We start from the raw sequence: 15,274 nt of genomic DNA, 5'->3' as shown, positions 1-15,274 counted from the left end.
TTTAATTTGCTCGTTAATTGAAAGTATATTGAAAAGAATCCAAACAATTGCAAAGAAAATGCATTGAAAGAGTCCAGCCAGGAGGAAATGTTGCAACAGCTGAAAGGCAACTTCCCCTAACTGGCCTGTCAATCACTGTCAGCTGTGTAGAAGTGGTGTGAGTCAGAGTTCTTTATTTGTGGAGCCAGAGTAGTGGTAAAGTCAATGGTAAATGGGATGAGCTTAGAGTTTCTTAATTTGATGACAGCAGAGGATGGAACTACACATGACCTTCTGCAGTTGAACTGTAATGGCTTGTGTCCTTTTCAGCCAATGATCCACAGCCAACGACATGTAGTCACTGTGCCTCCAACATCCTCTATGTGTTTTTAAAAAGGTTTTGCAGACGAAAGAAAAAAACATTGTCACTTTTAATTCCCTTTATTTTCAAAGCTATTTTCGATAAAATTTCAATCATTACTAAAAAGGTGAAATCATGCCAAAAGTAGCTTTGAAAATCAAGGGAATTAAAATTAACAATGTTTTTTTTTTCTGCAAAATCTTTTTAAAAACACACAGCGGCTTTTGAAGGTGTAGCGACAATATGCTCTTTCTATAAGAAGTTTTTTAACTTCAATCCTGAAAGTCATTTTACTGAGAGGGTCTATGTGCTTTATGTGGGGAAGAAAAAAAAGTGAAGAAGACAGAATCTTCATCATGTTTGTCCAATGCTACAAGTAGGTTGTCTATCGAATTTGTAGGTCGTGCTCTTTTCCTATATCCCAGCAAGGCCGTCTCGGGGAAGAAAAAAAAAGTGAAGAAGACAGAATCTTCATCATGTTTGTCCAATGCTACAAGTAGGCTAGGTTGTCTATCGAATTTGTAGGTCGTGCCCTTTTCCTGTATCCCAGCAAGGCCATCTCTATGTATACAGGCCTGGATATGCGATTCGTGACGTCAGAGCTCGGGGCCCAGAAGTCAAGGAATTATTATGTGTAATATGCTTCGTTTTATACAAATTATAAGCATGCTTTCATTGAAATGAATGTACATATACTTATATTTGCATTTGCATATAATTAGTGAATGCATGTTAAAATGATAATGGAAAATACAATTTCTTTTGGAATTTATATGACAACATGCATCATACCTTTTCAATGCGCTTATGTCTGCACTTTTCTCTTCTTGCCTGAAGTTGATGCCAAACTGTCTTGTTTACTTAAGCAATAATTTTTCAAAAGAATATTTGATATTACTTTGATTATCTTCCTGACCAAAACACCACTCGACACTTCACAATCACAAATACTGTAGTCAGCACCAATGTTGTTATTTTCACACGTTTCACTCCTAAACATTGAATTAAATGTCTTTGATTTTTTACTTTAAGATATTCTTCTTTGTATGTTTCGGAAATTAAACACTGAAATACACTGAAGATGCATGCCGTAACATCAAATGTGAACTGTGATGGCCACTTTAGCCCTCCCCTATCTATTATTCTTAAATAAACATGGACTTCAAGAGCTTGGCTGTCGTAAGTCATAGTATGTTCACTACACAACATGTTTCTACAGTTTTCACATTTCAAACTGTTAACTACACTCTTAGCTGCATAACCTGCGATATAAATAAGAGCCATTTTATTTGACTCCTTACATCAACACTGCTGGATTCATGAATTATGTCTTCAAATGTATCATAGGACATCAAATCTGTTTTTTCTTCCATGTCACTTTCTATTGAAGTTTCATGTGTTACATCTTTAATTTTAAATTCCCCATTTTTTGAAGAATACATTTTCACAAGACTCATGAGTTTCAATTTCTTTTCTGACTCTAGAATTTGCATTACGGAAGCATTATAATTTCCTCCACTCATTTGTCTGTATTGGCCAAAACAAGCTTCCAGGTGGTCGGTTTGGAATTTTCCTAGGAGTACATATCGAAATTTCATTTCCGTCAACAAAAATTTTGAAATACGTAAGAGAGTCTTTGTTGTATGAAGAAGGGCCGTATATGTTTCTGCAGATAATTTTCCATGCCTTTTTCTCTCACGTTCATAAGTATTCATCCTGTCCCACTTTTCTAACCTTTCTATGAAATTTTCTAAAAAAAATTACGGGTGGACTTTCTGGGCTTCTAATTGGATCGGAAAGACTGTCCTGTATATGCATTCCTTTGAGGGGATGTTTCATATTTACACATTTCAACAAGAATGAAATTGTTTCCAAGAAATTCACTGTCCCTTTTACATCTGAATTTTTCATTACTTTAAGTGCAGCAATATTTTTTTCATCGAAAAGTTTAATTGCATACGCAACGTTTTGTCTTTCAATAGATGTTGGAGAGAGTACTTTAGTTGAAAGGGCAGGTGCTAGTTTTACAACACTTTCTTTTTCACTGGCATATATTTTTTTCAAAATTCCAATGCTCACTTTTAAATACTGTGCTGGTACTGGGGTGGTGGTGGTGGTGGTGGTGGTGGTGGTGGTAGTGGTGGTGGTTGTGGTTGTTTTGGCAGGAGGATGAAGAAGTGGTGGCAGTGGGGGTGGTGGTAAATCCAACCTTGATGCTGGTGAACTAAATTGGGGTGGAAATGGTACGTGGAAAGCTTGCTCGCTATCTTTCTGATTTAACCAATTATTTCGTATAGATTTAAGTACGTGAATTGTATCAAATAATATGAAAATATCTTCATCTGGTTTCTTAGGATTTTTGAAAATAGATTTTAAGGAACCTCCACACAACTTCTCAAACATGTTTCTATTAGCTCTATTATTGTTTGATATCAAAGTTAATACTCTAAATCCACATTCAGTTAAAGCATCAATGACAGAGAGTGTCTGCTCACACAATTTTTGTGCTGTAAAATTTTTTACTGGATACAGAGCTACAATATCTTTATTCTTGGATGTTATAGATGTTATCATAAATGCTTGTACTGTTGTTGCAGGCTCTTGTGTATCCGAAAGACCTTGAATACTACCCCCTTTATAGGAAATTGTAGGTTTTACATATATTTCATCCAGCAGGAAATTAACAACTTTTTCGTGATCATTGAGCATTTTCACCTTCTCTGATAAAATCTTCATATGCATGGATTTGAAGGAATAATCAGGACCTAGAGTTTGGGAAAGTTGCCTGAGATAATCAGGATGGGGCGGAGATAGTACACTAGTGTCACGTATTTGTCTATAAGCTGCTGGATTTGAAAAATTAATGGAACAAGCCCATAACAATGCATCTGGTGTATATCTAGGTATCTTTCGTGTTATTAATTTTACCTGCTCTTCTAAAAATTTTGTCTTCAAATATTCAGAGGAATCTTCCTCCATTTCCTCAGAACATTCTCTTAAAATATTGGCTGCATAAACTATTTTCTCTTCTGTTTGTTTGATTTCACTTGTATATGCATTCAAGTGACTTACAAGAGTGTCAAATTTAAACCATTTATCTACGATCATTTCTTTACCAAGGACCCATTTGAATTTATAATTAGGAATTGTAATATTGTTGTGTGAAACATGGATAATAAAATGGGAATTAATTTTCAGTGCTACTACAATTTTTGGAATTTCAGTGGTGTCAATTTTCAACAAGTTCACATCACTGTCATTTATAATTACAGTAAATCCATCAAGTTTCATGTCACGAACCCTAGACTTAAAATTTGGAAATTCAGAAATTACATTATCTTCAAGCCATTTACTAAATGCCCCTTCATCCCTTTCTAACATTTCACCTCTCCTTTTCTCTGGATCTTTACGTTTAGGTGCTGGTTCTGATGATATATAGGATGGTAGGTTGGGAAATATTGGACATGCATCTTCAGTAAGTTTAGGAATTTTCCTGGGCACTACAAGAATACTTCCATCACTTTGCATTGCAGTGTCTTCTCTCACTATATGTTGCTCAGAAAGATGTTTAATACATAAGTTACCACAGCAGTGCTTCCTGGTTCATAATTATCCCTGTGAATAGCACATTAGCCACTGTCCTCTTTTGTGCGGATCTTTCGGGAATGAGAACACATTTATGTATTTACCGGCACTTGATTTGTAGTTTGAAGTACATCCCGGTACACAACACTTCCTAGGCATTTTACACTGATTTATTTAATTATTATTACACTAATAATACTCTTAACACCACTGCCTTGAAATATTTATGGAAATATGCCACACTTCCTACAGTTATAATTGGTATTCGCCTTTCAATTACCAACTGATCACACACTTGAACTGATTCACACTGCGTCCGTTGTCTAAGGAATGCGTGCATGGGACTCAGCGTATGACGTAATCCAATGCTTAGTCATCTCATATCCAGGCCTGTTAATCACGAGGGCCTCGATCCCAGACCATCAGCTGCAGTTGAAGACGATGATGCGACACCATAGTAATTTATATTCAATGCAAAGTAAGTTCATAATGCATGGTAAATAAAATTATTAAACAATGAGGCCTTGTGAGTAGAAGTCTGAAGTGTACAATTATTTTTAAAATTCACAAGATACAATTACGACGTGTGATTTGTCCAAAAAAGACTTACAATTCTTTCGTAATACAACAAATATTAATTTACATTTGAAAAGAACCCATCCAACCCAGACACTCAAAAATCAACGAACTCGATCGAGTAACTGTGATGATCCTGATGAAATTTCTACTAATATCCAAGAGTAGGATTCCAGTACCACCAGAACTGTTTCTTCCCAGGATTCCACTACAACGAAAGGGGATGTGGTGCCCCCAACAAAGCATTAACGACAGCGTCAACCAAGACCATTTAGTGCAAATGTCAGTAATCTGTCGGGTTCTAAGAAAAAAGAAATTGATTTGTCTTGTGAAATGACAATAGCCTACCAGTACCAATCACTTTCAGGGGTAGAAAATTCTGGGTTTCTAGAGAATGCCAAAAAAGTTAATTCTTTAATATAAAGTGCCAAGCTGGTAAATCCTGACCTCAAAGTTACTGCCAGAATTGTATGAAGAAGTAAAAACAAAAGTAACATATAAAGCTGAAAAAGTTGTCATCACAACTGATATGTGGTCATCGAAAATAATTAATCATATTTGACTTGTAGGTCAGTTACACACTATAGGTACCAAGAGATGTGTAATGTGAAACGTGCACCGAGAAATGCATGAAACCAAAAGCATTTTTTAAATGAAACGTCACACACTATGACGAGTTTCTTACTCACCTCCAGTGAGATAAACATATTTCTCACTCTAATCGGTAGCCCAGCGAATTTTCAAGATGCATTTGGCCTCTGTCAATGATTACAATTACATACACGAAATCAGGAAAACATTTTTCAACTGTTTTAATTTCATTATTCGGAAAGCATAGCAAAATGTCTTCCAATATGTCAGAGAGGCATATTGAAATTGTTTAGAGCTATACTTACTTGTATGACACACAAGACGACAACTATAAAAATACTAAATTAAAAGAAGAAATGTGAAAGCAGATTTCAATTGATTTAAACATCAGACATTAGGTTAAGCTTCCGATTTGCAATGGGAATCAACATGCAAGTGGCTATAAATGAAATTATGATTTTATTATCAGATAATATCTAACAACGAAAGTACATTTTGATGATTTTATAATTAGATAGACCTCTTACTGTATGTATTAGATACTAGTCAACACGATAATTCATTAATCAGTTTTCTTCATTGTACCCATGATGCAGGAGTTGAATTATTGGACTGGAGCGAAAGCTGTTCCTGCGCATGAAAAAGTGAACAATGCAACATTATAGCCTATGGGATTCATACATGGGGCAATGGCAGTGGCATTTCTAAGATATTAATTCTGCAGAAAAACGCTAATTGCACTATTATTCCTTCCGACTACAATGCCCATTGCAGACATCTATTTGTTAACGAGGGTATTTTGACAACCATTAATCTTTATAGGCCTACTGTATATTTCAGTGCTCAATCAAAGTTACTAAGAATTTAAACCAATTGCATATGATGTCCAATATGCATCAGTATTCCATTAGGTTTAATTACTAGTTGGATGTTCCCACTTCAAGATTAAGTGTAATTACAAGGTGTTTTACAACTGTGGCTTTAAACATCTTCTTCTTATATATAAAAGTCAAAGTCGCTAAGTATGTATGTATTTTTTTTTTATTTTAGTAGGTTATTTTACGACGCTTTATCAACATCTTAGGTTATTTAGCATCTGAATGAGATGAAGATGATAATGCTGGCGAAATGAGTCCGGGGTTCACTACCGAAAGTCACCCAGCATTTGCTCATATTGGGTTGAGGGAAAATCCTGGAAAAAACCTCAACCAGGTAACTTGCCCTGGGCCACCTGGTTTCACGGCTAGCCGCACTAACCATTACTCCACAGGTGTGGACTGTATGTATGTATGTATGTATGTATTTATTAATTTATGGTACTCTCTAACAACAATAGCAATATTAATTTTATTGGATTATAGCAAAGCATTTGACTCTGTTGACATGGATCTACTATTAACTAAACTTCGAGTGTTAAATTTTTCTGACAGCGTTATCACCTGGATGCACTCCTACCTCACTGGCCGCCAGCAGCGTGTTGTCTTTAATAACCGGTTCTCCTCCTGGCAGAGAGTAGAGTCATGATTTCCCCAGGGTTCAGTATTGGGTCCATAGCTTTTCTGTCTCTATATTAACGATATCGCCAAGTCATTTAAATATTGCAGATATCACATTTATGCAGATGACGTTCAATTATACATTTCCGCCAGTCCTGATAGACTAAGTGACTGTATTAATAGACTCAATAAAGATCTCGAATCCGTTTCATCTTGGTCTCAACAATTCGGACTTAACTTAAATACAGATAAATCACAGGCTATCTTATTTTCGAATAAAAGATTAATCCCCGATATTAATAAGCTGAACCTTCCTCCTGTGACTCTGAATAAAGCGATCATTCCATTCAGTTCAACTGTAAAAAACCTGGGAGTTCATTTTGAATCTAACCTTGCCTGGGACACACATATCAAACACACATGCAAGAAAGTATTTTCCACTATTCACTCATTAAAAAGATTGTACCACTATCCAGCTAAATTAAAGCAGACGCTAGTACAGACTCTTATTATGCCTCATTTCGATTATTGTGACGCTTTATTCAGTGATCTCAGGGTGGATTTATCCCAGAAACTGCAACGTGTTCATAATGCGTGTGTTCGTTTCATTTGTAATGTCCGCTACTACGATCACATTTCGCCTTCTTTCGATAAATTATTGTGGCTCAGGTTAAATGAGAGGAGAAAGTTACATTCCCTTTCTCTCTTATACCGAATTTTGCACACCTCTACTCCCTCTTACTTATCTGTCCGATTCCACAGTCTTTCTCGGTATCATAACTTAAATACTCGATCACAATATGATAACACGCTAGAAATACCACTGCACACATCATCTCTTTATTCTTCATCTTTCACTGTTGCCACTTCTCGTCACTGGAATTCTCTGCCACCTGAAGTCAAGGGCTGCCGAACTTTAATTTCCTTTAAATGTAAATTAGAAAAATATCTTATGATGAGTTGCCAGACCTAACGCATTGCAAATATTTAATGGAATGTGTTCCACTATATTTATTTATTTTTTTTTTCTGTTTCTTATTTTTATTATCTAAATCGTGTTTATTTATCACTTAACGCCAATATGTACCCCACTGTGTTGTTGTTCTTTTTATTAATCTATTTTTTGTGTACATTTTATTCAATTGTCGGTTTCTGGTTTAATTATGTAAATCCTACTTAATTGTAATCTAATACTAATATGTATAATAATGTGTTTATTTTTATTTTTACTGTGTACATTCTTTTTTATTGAATTATCGGCTTCTGTTTTTATGTGATTCGTATTTGATTCTAACAACATTAATATGTATTTCACTATGTTTATTTTTATTTTATGAGGTAAATTTTATGTAACTACCTCTTTTGATCTCATTATGTACCTAAATTGTATCAGTATGTAATTACTTAATTCCGATCCAGTTTTATGTTCAACTGTGTAAGCAAGTTTTAATCCTGGTTGAGTGTAAGAGAAGGCCTTATGGCCTTAACTCTGCCAGGTTAAATAAAGCCATTATTATTATTATTATTATTATTATTATTATTATTATTATTATTATTACAAATCTACACGCTTTGACTATATTTGCCAAGTTTGCACATTTAACTTTCATAACCAAGAGAAGAACATAGGTTACATTAAAATTGGACAGATGGACAATAAATTATTGAAAACAATAAAAATTAGAAAGAAATACGATGTAGCCTATAATATAAGTTGGACGTCATCCAATCACGAATCAGAAACGTGGTGATGCGCATTTTCCTCAGTTGTAAATGCAGCCATATTGCTATTGAAATATTAAATAAAATAACATTAAATTAAAATTACGTAAATGAGAAACGGTCTCTTGATTGAATGTGTTATGTGGCGTGATTATATACTGCTCAAAAAAATTAGCGGAACAGGGTTTTAGTCTGCTGTAAATTCTTGGCATAAGGCAATTGTTGTGCTGTAATGATATAACCTTTTGAGTTAACATCTTTTCTATTCAGGAAACACGAAATTTGGTTTTCTTCTTCATGGCAGTCCAAGGAAACCAGATAGTAATGTTTTCATGATGAAAACCAGTATGATTTTGCTCGATCTTCTCCATTTGATTATGACTCTTTTAGAACATTTCGGAGGCTATGGTCATTGTTGTGGTCTAATTAAGAATTTATCGCAAAAGAACTACAAAATGGTTGGTATCAAGGAAGTTGAAGTCGCACAATCTATCACTCTCATTCAGCAGGGATGGACTTATCATCAGATTATGAATGATCTCCATTACTCTGTGTCAGTTGTGTATAGAGCTGTCAAACATTACAGGGAGTCAGGGCAGTACGGAAGGAGGCATGGGCAAGGATGTAAATGAAAGACAACTAGACTGCTCTGCGTCGGCGTACATCAACTGCTCGTGGCCTGCAAAATGACCTCAGGTTAGTACATGGAAAAGCAGTAAGTGACCAGACGGTCAAGAATAGATTGCAGGAAGCTAATTTGAAACCTCTACGTGCCCCTCGTTTGGAGGGTTCATCACAAGTGAGGACGGTTAAGATTCGCTTAGGAACATGTAAACTGGCAACTTCGGTATTGGAGGCAAGTACTGTTCATAGACGAATTAAGGTTCTCCCTGACTTCATGTGATGGACGAGTACATGTCTGGAGATGTCGTGGAGAGCGTCCAAATGAACATAACATTCTTGAAATTGACAGATTTGGTGGGGGCTCAATTATGGTCTGGGTCGGTATCAGCTTAGAAACAAAAACTGCCCTGGTCATCATTCCTGGCCAGCTAAATGCAATTGCTTATGCAGAGAACATATTGCGACAACATGTTCTGCCAGTAATGGAATGTATGGGTGCTGGATTTGTGTTGATGCATGACAACGCGAGACCCCACGTTGCCGCAGTTTCCATGAACTTTCTGAACGAGTACAATATTTCTGTAATGGATTGGCCAGCGACGTCTCCAGATTTAAACCCTATCGAACACGTAGGCTTGAAAGACGGATCTGCAGGTGGTCAATTCCACGATAGGTTGAACATTGAAGTTAAAATTAAATTTCGTGTTCAGTATATGTTCTTTATATCATTTTCTTCAGGAAAGTTCATATTTTCAGAAATTAACAGAAAAGTTAGATTTATTTAATTCATCTTTATTTTACATACATCCAAAGTGAATATTTTTAGTGTGTACTTTTGATCTGTCAAATTTACTGTGGCAGTTTGTTGCCAAACCATAACTTAAAATTAATAAACAAGGCTGTTCTCTGTTGTAATTCTATTAACAGAAAGAGAAGACTTTAAAATCAGTATCAATTTACTTTATGAATGTCAGTGAGTTTAAAAATTTTCTATTTTAAAAATAAGTGTTTTTATGTAACACCCGTCACAGAATATGCTTAAAGTTTCTCTCTTGCTCTCAGGTTTTGTCCCGAAGGCACCAATTTTTGATAGCTAAGTCAAAATGACTTTACAAGATGGTGGCCGGCAAGGAAAATGCATATATTGCTCCTGAGTTTTACGGTAATTATAGTATTCTAAATTCAGAAACTTGTGTAAAGTGCTGCTGTTTGGCAAATGAAGTGGATAATCTGCAACAGTAATTACTATCAGCACGTGAAATAATTAAAATTCTGCAAGAAGACGGTTTTACCTTACAGCAACAACAGAAGGATCAAATCTGTAGGCCCAATTTCAGTGCCATGAGAGAAGGAAGTTCCTTGGTAGTGACTGACTGGACTAAAGTAGTATATAAAAATGGGACTAAATCAAAGAATATAAATGATTTTAATTATGCCACCCTCAACCCATCCCAATGATTGTGAATCATTATGAAGTGCTTCAAAGTGATCAAATGAATGACAACATACTCCATAAAGAGAGACAACATGGCGGGAGAAGTGGACAAAGAAGTGTAACCCTACCAGCAACGAAGAAGCACAATATTATAGTTATTGGTGATAGTCACGCCAGAGGTTTTTCAGAGAACATCAAGCCTTGCAGTAAAATTTCAATCAATGTGATTGGCTATGTGAAACCCAATGCCGGAACAAAGCACATCGTAGAAAGTGCAAAATCAGACATTAAACATTTAACAGGAAATGACTTTGTGGTAGTGTGGGGTGGTGCAAATGATATTAGTAAAAACAATGCGCGCATGCTAATAGAAACCTGACAACACTAGCAAATAAGTGCAGCCACATGAATGTCCTCTTTATTAGTGCCCCTCATAGATATGATCTGATGGCCTAGTCCTGTGTTAAAAGAAGAAGTCAATTCATTTAACGACAGATTAAAAAAAAGGATGGAAATCTTCAGAAATGTGAGAATAATTGACTTAAATCTGGACAGAAATAAATTTACTAGATACAGTCTTCATCTAAATAATCTTGGAAAACAATTAATGGGAGAAAAAATTATGAGCGAAATACTGGATATAATTGTGAGTTCATCGAAGGATCCCATTGTGATGGACTGGACAAGACCATGTGCGGAAGTCTCTACAGAAGAAGACGACAATGTAAAGGGAGCTGCAGACAGGGGAGACTTGTTAGAAGGAGACGACGATGTCATCAAGGGGACTATGTGCAGAGTTGAATCAACAGAAGACAACACAGTCATCAAGGAAACAGCAGACAGGACAAGACTGGCCACAGAAGACTCCACAGAAGAAGACGACGATACAAACGGGACTACTCAAAGGGGAGACTTGCTAGAAGGAGACGACGATGTCATCAAGGGGACTACATGCAGAGAAGACCAGACAGAAGACGCCGAAGCCATCAACGGAACAGCAGACAGGAGAGAACTACCTGAGGTGTCTGACGCGGAGATCGACAATCAAGTGACGTCGCATCTACACACAACAGGGGAATCATCAGAGATCACTCGCACCTCCAGTAGAAACCTGAAGAAACCAGCCCATTTGGAGGATTTTTTATGTCCAGGTTTACGCTCAAAGTGTACGGAATAAGGCACCCAACATGGAACTGATAAGTACAAGTGAAAATCCGGATCTAATTTGTGTTAATGAGCATTGGTTAACTGCAACAGAAATCTCACTTCATATTCCTATCAAATTTCAATTAGGGAGTGCATATTGTCGCACAGGATTAAAAAACGGTGGTGTATGTCTTTTCATAAAAAATAATCTGAAATTCAAAGTAATAAATCTAGAGGCTTACTGTACTGATAAAATATGTGAGGTCTGTGCGATCACATTAAGTGACCACAATATTACTCTAGTATCACTTTACTGTTCACCAAATGGAGATATTCCATTATTCTTTAGAAACTTTGATGCAATCCTAGCTGCCATTAGTAAATGTAATACTAAAATAATTATTGGTACAGATTTAAATATTGATCTTACTCATTCAAGTAATGTAGCAGGATACTTCTCAAACTTACTTAGGTCCTACAATTTGCATCCCACTAGCCTTAGCCCAACTAGATATGAAGAATGTCTTGATTATTTTTTACCGATATCCCACAAATGTACTGCGAAGTATCTCCCCACAACTTTTGTTTCTCTGATCAATCTGGCCTTATAATGCATGTTAAGGTAGAAAAACATTTATCTCATGACAAGAATGAATACGTACTACTACGTAACTTTAGTGACAGCAATTTTGTAACATTTTGTGATATGGTAAGTTCAATAGATTGGAACCCATTAATCATTTGCACAGAGGTTGACATATCATTTCTGAATTTTGTAAATCACCTTCTAAATTGCTTTGAAACCTGTTTCCCATTACAACACAGAAAAAAAAGTTGATGCAAGTCTATTTAATTCAAGATGGTACACAAATGAACTCTAAGCTTTAAAGAACTCTGTACTTGCCCATCATACAGCCTATATGTGCACTAAAGCTGAAGCGGCAAAGAGAAAATATTCAATTGTAAAAAAAGAATATAAAAAGAAAATAAATGAGGCGAAAAGAAGAATGTATGATAATTATATTAACTCCTCTGGCAATAAATGTAAATAAGCATGGAAAATCATCAAGCAAGAAACTAACATGACCAACAACACAAAAAATGTTCAAATAGATCCTTATGCATTTAATGAATTCTGTATTAAATCAATTGAGGACATTGCTGACAAATTTGATGGTGATATACCTCAGCATTATATTAGCACTGCTCCTGAAGGGGAATTTACTTGGCCTAGTGTGACAGAAGATGAAGTTATGAAAGCAGCTGCTGAACTCTCTTCCTCTCATAGCTCTGATATTTTCGGCTTCTCTAACTTCTTCTTTAAAAAAATAGTGAATTTAATTGTCATACCATTAACTCTTTTAATCAATATGTGCATCCATGAAAAGTCCTTTCCAGATTACTTGAAACTTTCTAAAGTAATACCCATATACAAACGAGGCGATATAAACGCAGTGTCCAGCTACAGACCTATTAGCCTTGCCCCAAGTTTCTCAAAAATTATTGAATCTCTCCTATACAAGCAAATGAATGAAGGTTCGTCCAACACCAACTTATCTCACCTAGGCAGTTCGGTTTTCAAAAGAATAAATCTACAGTATTAGCCCTGGAATACCTGGTCAAAGCAATCATTACAGCATTTGAAAACAAAAAATGTGTCTCTTTAACACTGTGTGATCTTACTAAAGCATTTGATTGCATATCCCACGATCTTTTAATAGCTAAGTTGCAACACTATGGCATTAGAGGAGAAAGTTTAAACCTTATCAGATCTTATTTAAAAAATAGAAGATAAATTGTTAATATATCAAATAAGCTCTCTGATGTGAGACTTCTCACTAATGGAGTTCCTCAAGGCAGTATATTAGGCCCTTTTCTCTTTCTTGTATTAATAAATGATTTACCATTCAGTCTGCCTCAAGATCTAATCATGTATGCAGATGATACCACCTTAATAACATCTCACTCAGATCTTAACCAGTTAAAGTTGTCACAAATTAATAATCTTAACATAGCTAAGCAATGGTTTCACTCAAGCAAGTTAGTGCTTAATGAAGAAAAAACCCAGAAACTAAACTTAGGCCTCCCCAACCACTAGATAATGAAATATTTTATGTTAAACTGTTAGGTTTTTATTTGGATCCAAAATTAGGATGGCACAAACACATAGAAAGTATATGTACTAAATTGTCGAGGGTAATTTTTGTTTTTAGGAAGTTAAGGCCATTGGTTTCAACAGAAATTCTCAGGCAGGTATATTTTACACTGTTTGAATCTCACATTAATTATGGAATTCATATATGGGGAAGTGCAACAGGAGTCAATAGCATCTTATTACTACAAAAAAGAGCACTGAGGGTAATATTCAATAAAAATACCAAGGAATCATGTAGACCACTATTTCCAAAGTTAAAAGTAATGTCAGTTTACAATCTATTCATTTACAGAACCTTGATATTCCTTAGATCCAACATAGATTTTTATCAGACTAGATCAGATATACATTTTTTCAACACTAGAAATAAAGATAAATTAGATTACACAAGGTGCAGATTGAGTGTGGGCTCAAATACTTGTTTTTTTAATGGCATAAATATATTTAATAAGCTACCATTGGAGGCGAGAAAGTTACCAATAAATAGGTTTAAGTCCTGCATACCTAGATGGTTGCTGAACAGACCTTTCTATTCAGTGAGTGAATTCATGGAGTGTGATGTAAATATTGTATTTTAGAAATGTAACCCTTTCTTTATAATTTAATTTGTCTCTTTGTATTTTAATTATACCTTTTGTCCTTATATAAATGTGTTAACCTACAAGCATACTCTGTTTATCTCTTAGTGTTTATTTTGTTTATTTCTCAGTGTTTGTTTATTTGACTATGTACCTATGTTTATTTGCTTATAATTATTTGTTTACTTGTCTATATTTATTTGTGCTAAGCTTGTTTGTGCATATGTGAGTGTATGTGTGTGTGTGTATTATCGAACCTGACGATGTCATTTCCAGGCCTTGTACACTCGTTTCTGACAAATAGATATTATTATTATTATTATTATTATTATTATTATTATTATTACAAATATGATGCCAAAAGTGCAGTATATTTTAAATTTTTTTAACTAAAAATAACAAGTGTTTTAATGTGATGAGTGTTACAAAATTAGAGCATGGAGAACACAGGAATTCTGTATTTTGATTTATTGCAGGTAGTTCCCACAACACATTATTAAATAAGTTTCAAATGTCGGTAAATCTGAAGTTTAAGTTATCAACAGTCGTCAATACCTGTTACCTCCAAAAGCTTACTTGTCTGAAAGATTTCCCACCAAATTTACATTAAGCTGAATGTTTGGTCGAAAGTTCTGATTTACTTAAAAATTATAGGCTACAAAGGTAAATGTACTTATGTTCTATTTTAGTTAATCATAGTACTTTTCTATTCTGTAACATTATTTCTTGCTTACTTAACAAGGAATGAATTACTGAAGATATTAACAACTAGCATAACCTAAAAATAAATGTAGATTAAGCTGCTGCATTTTTAGGATACACGAAGCTGCATGTTAACCATTGCAATTATTTATTTTAACGTTTTGAGGTAGCTGGATACCGTATATATTTAATTGCAGAATGGGGAAATCAGCAGCTGAGAGGCAATCTGAATGCCGTAGGCGAAGAAAATTAAATAAAGATAAAATTCTGTGGTGTTCGAGTAAAGGGGGATAAGTAATTTTTTGTGCAGATGGAATTTTGTTC

General features: G+C 35.1%; 1 protein-coding gene across 10 annotated transcripts in view; it reads right to left on the bottom strand.

Moving 5' to 3' along the window:
* The window catches only part of l(2)37Cd (general transcription factor IIIC subunit l(2)37Cd), a 126,391-nt gene that overhangs the window by 99,588 nt on the left and 11,529 nt on the right, over window positions 1-15,274 (bottom strand). The window contains exon 1 of one of the 10 annotated variants that reach the window (XM_069843192.1): window positions 1,133-2,399. The exons of the other annotated variants lie outside the window; for them this stretch is intronic. The gene's annotated coding sequence lies outside the window, so the exon portion shown is untranslated. Of the gene's footprint in view, window positions 1-1,132; window positions 2,400-15,274 lie in introns of those variants that run through there. 10 annotated transcript variants of the gene reach the window in all.

Source organism: Periplaneta americana, chromosome 13 (assembly GCF_040183065.1).
Source record: "Periplaneta americana isolate PAMFEO1 chromosome 13, P.americana_PAMFEO1_priV1, whole genome shotgun sequence".
In the NCBI taxonomy this organism is placed as follows: domain Eukaryota; kingdom Metazoa; phylum Arthropoda; class Insecta; order Blattodea; family Blattidae; genus Periplaneta; species Periplaneta americana.
The sequence above is the reverse complement of the archived record's forward strand: the minus strand, read 5'-3'. Positions and strand labels throughout refer to the sequence as shown.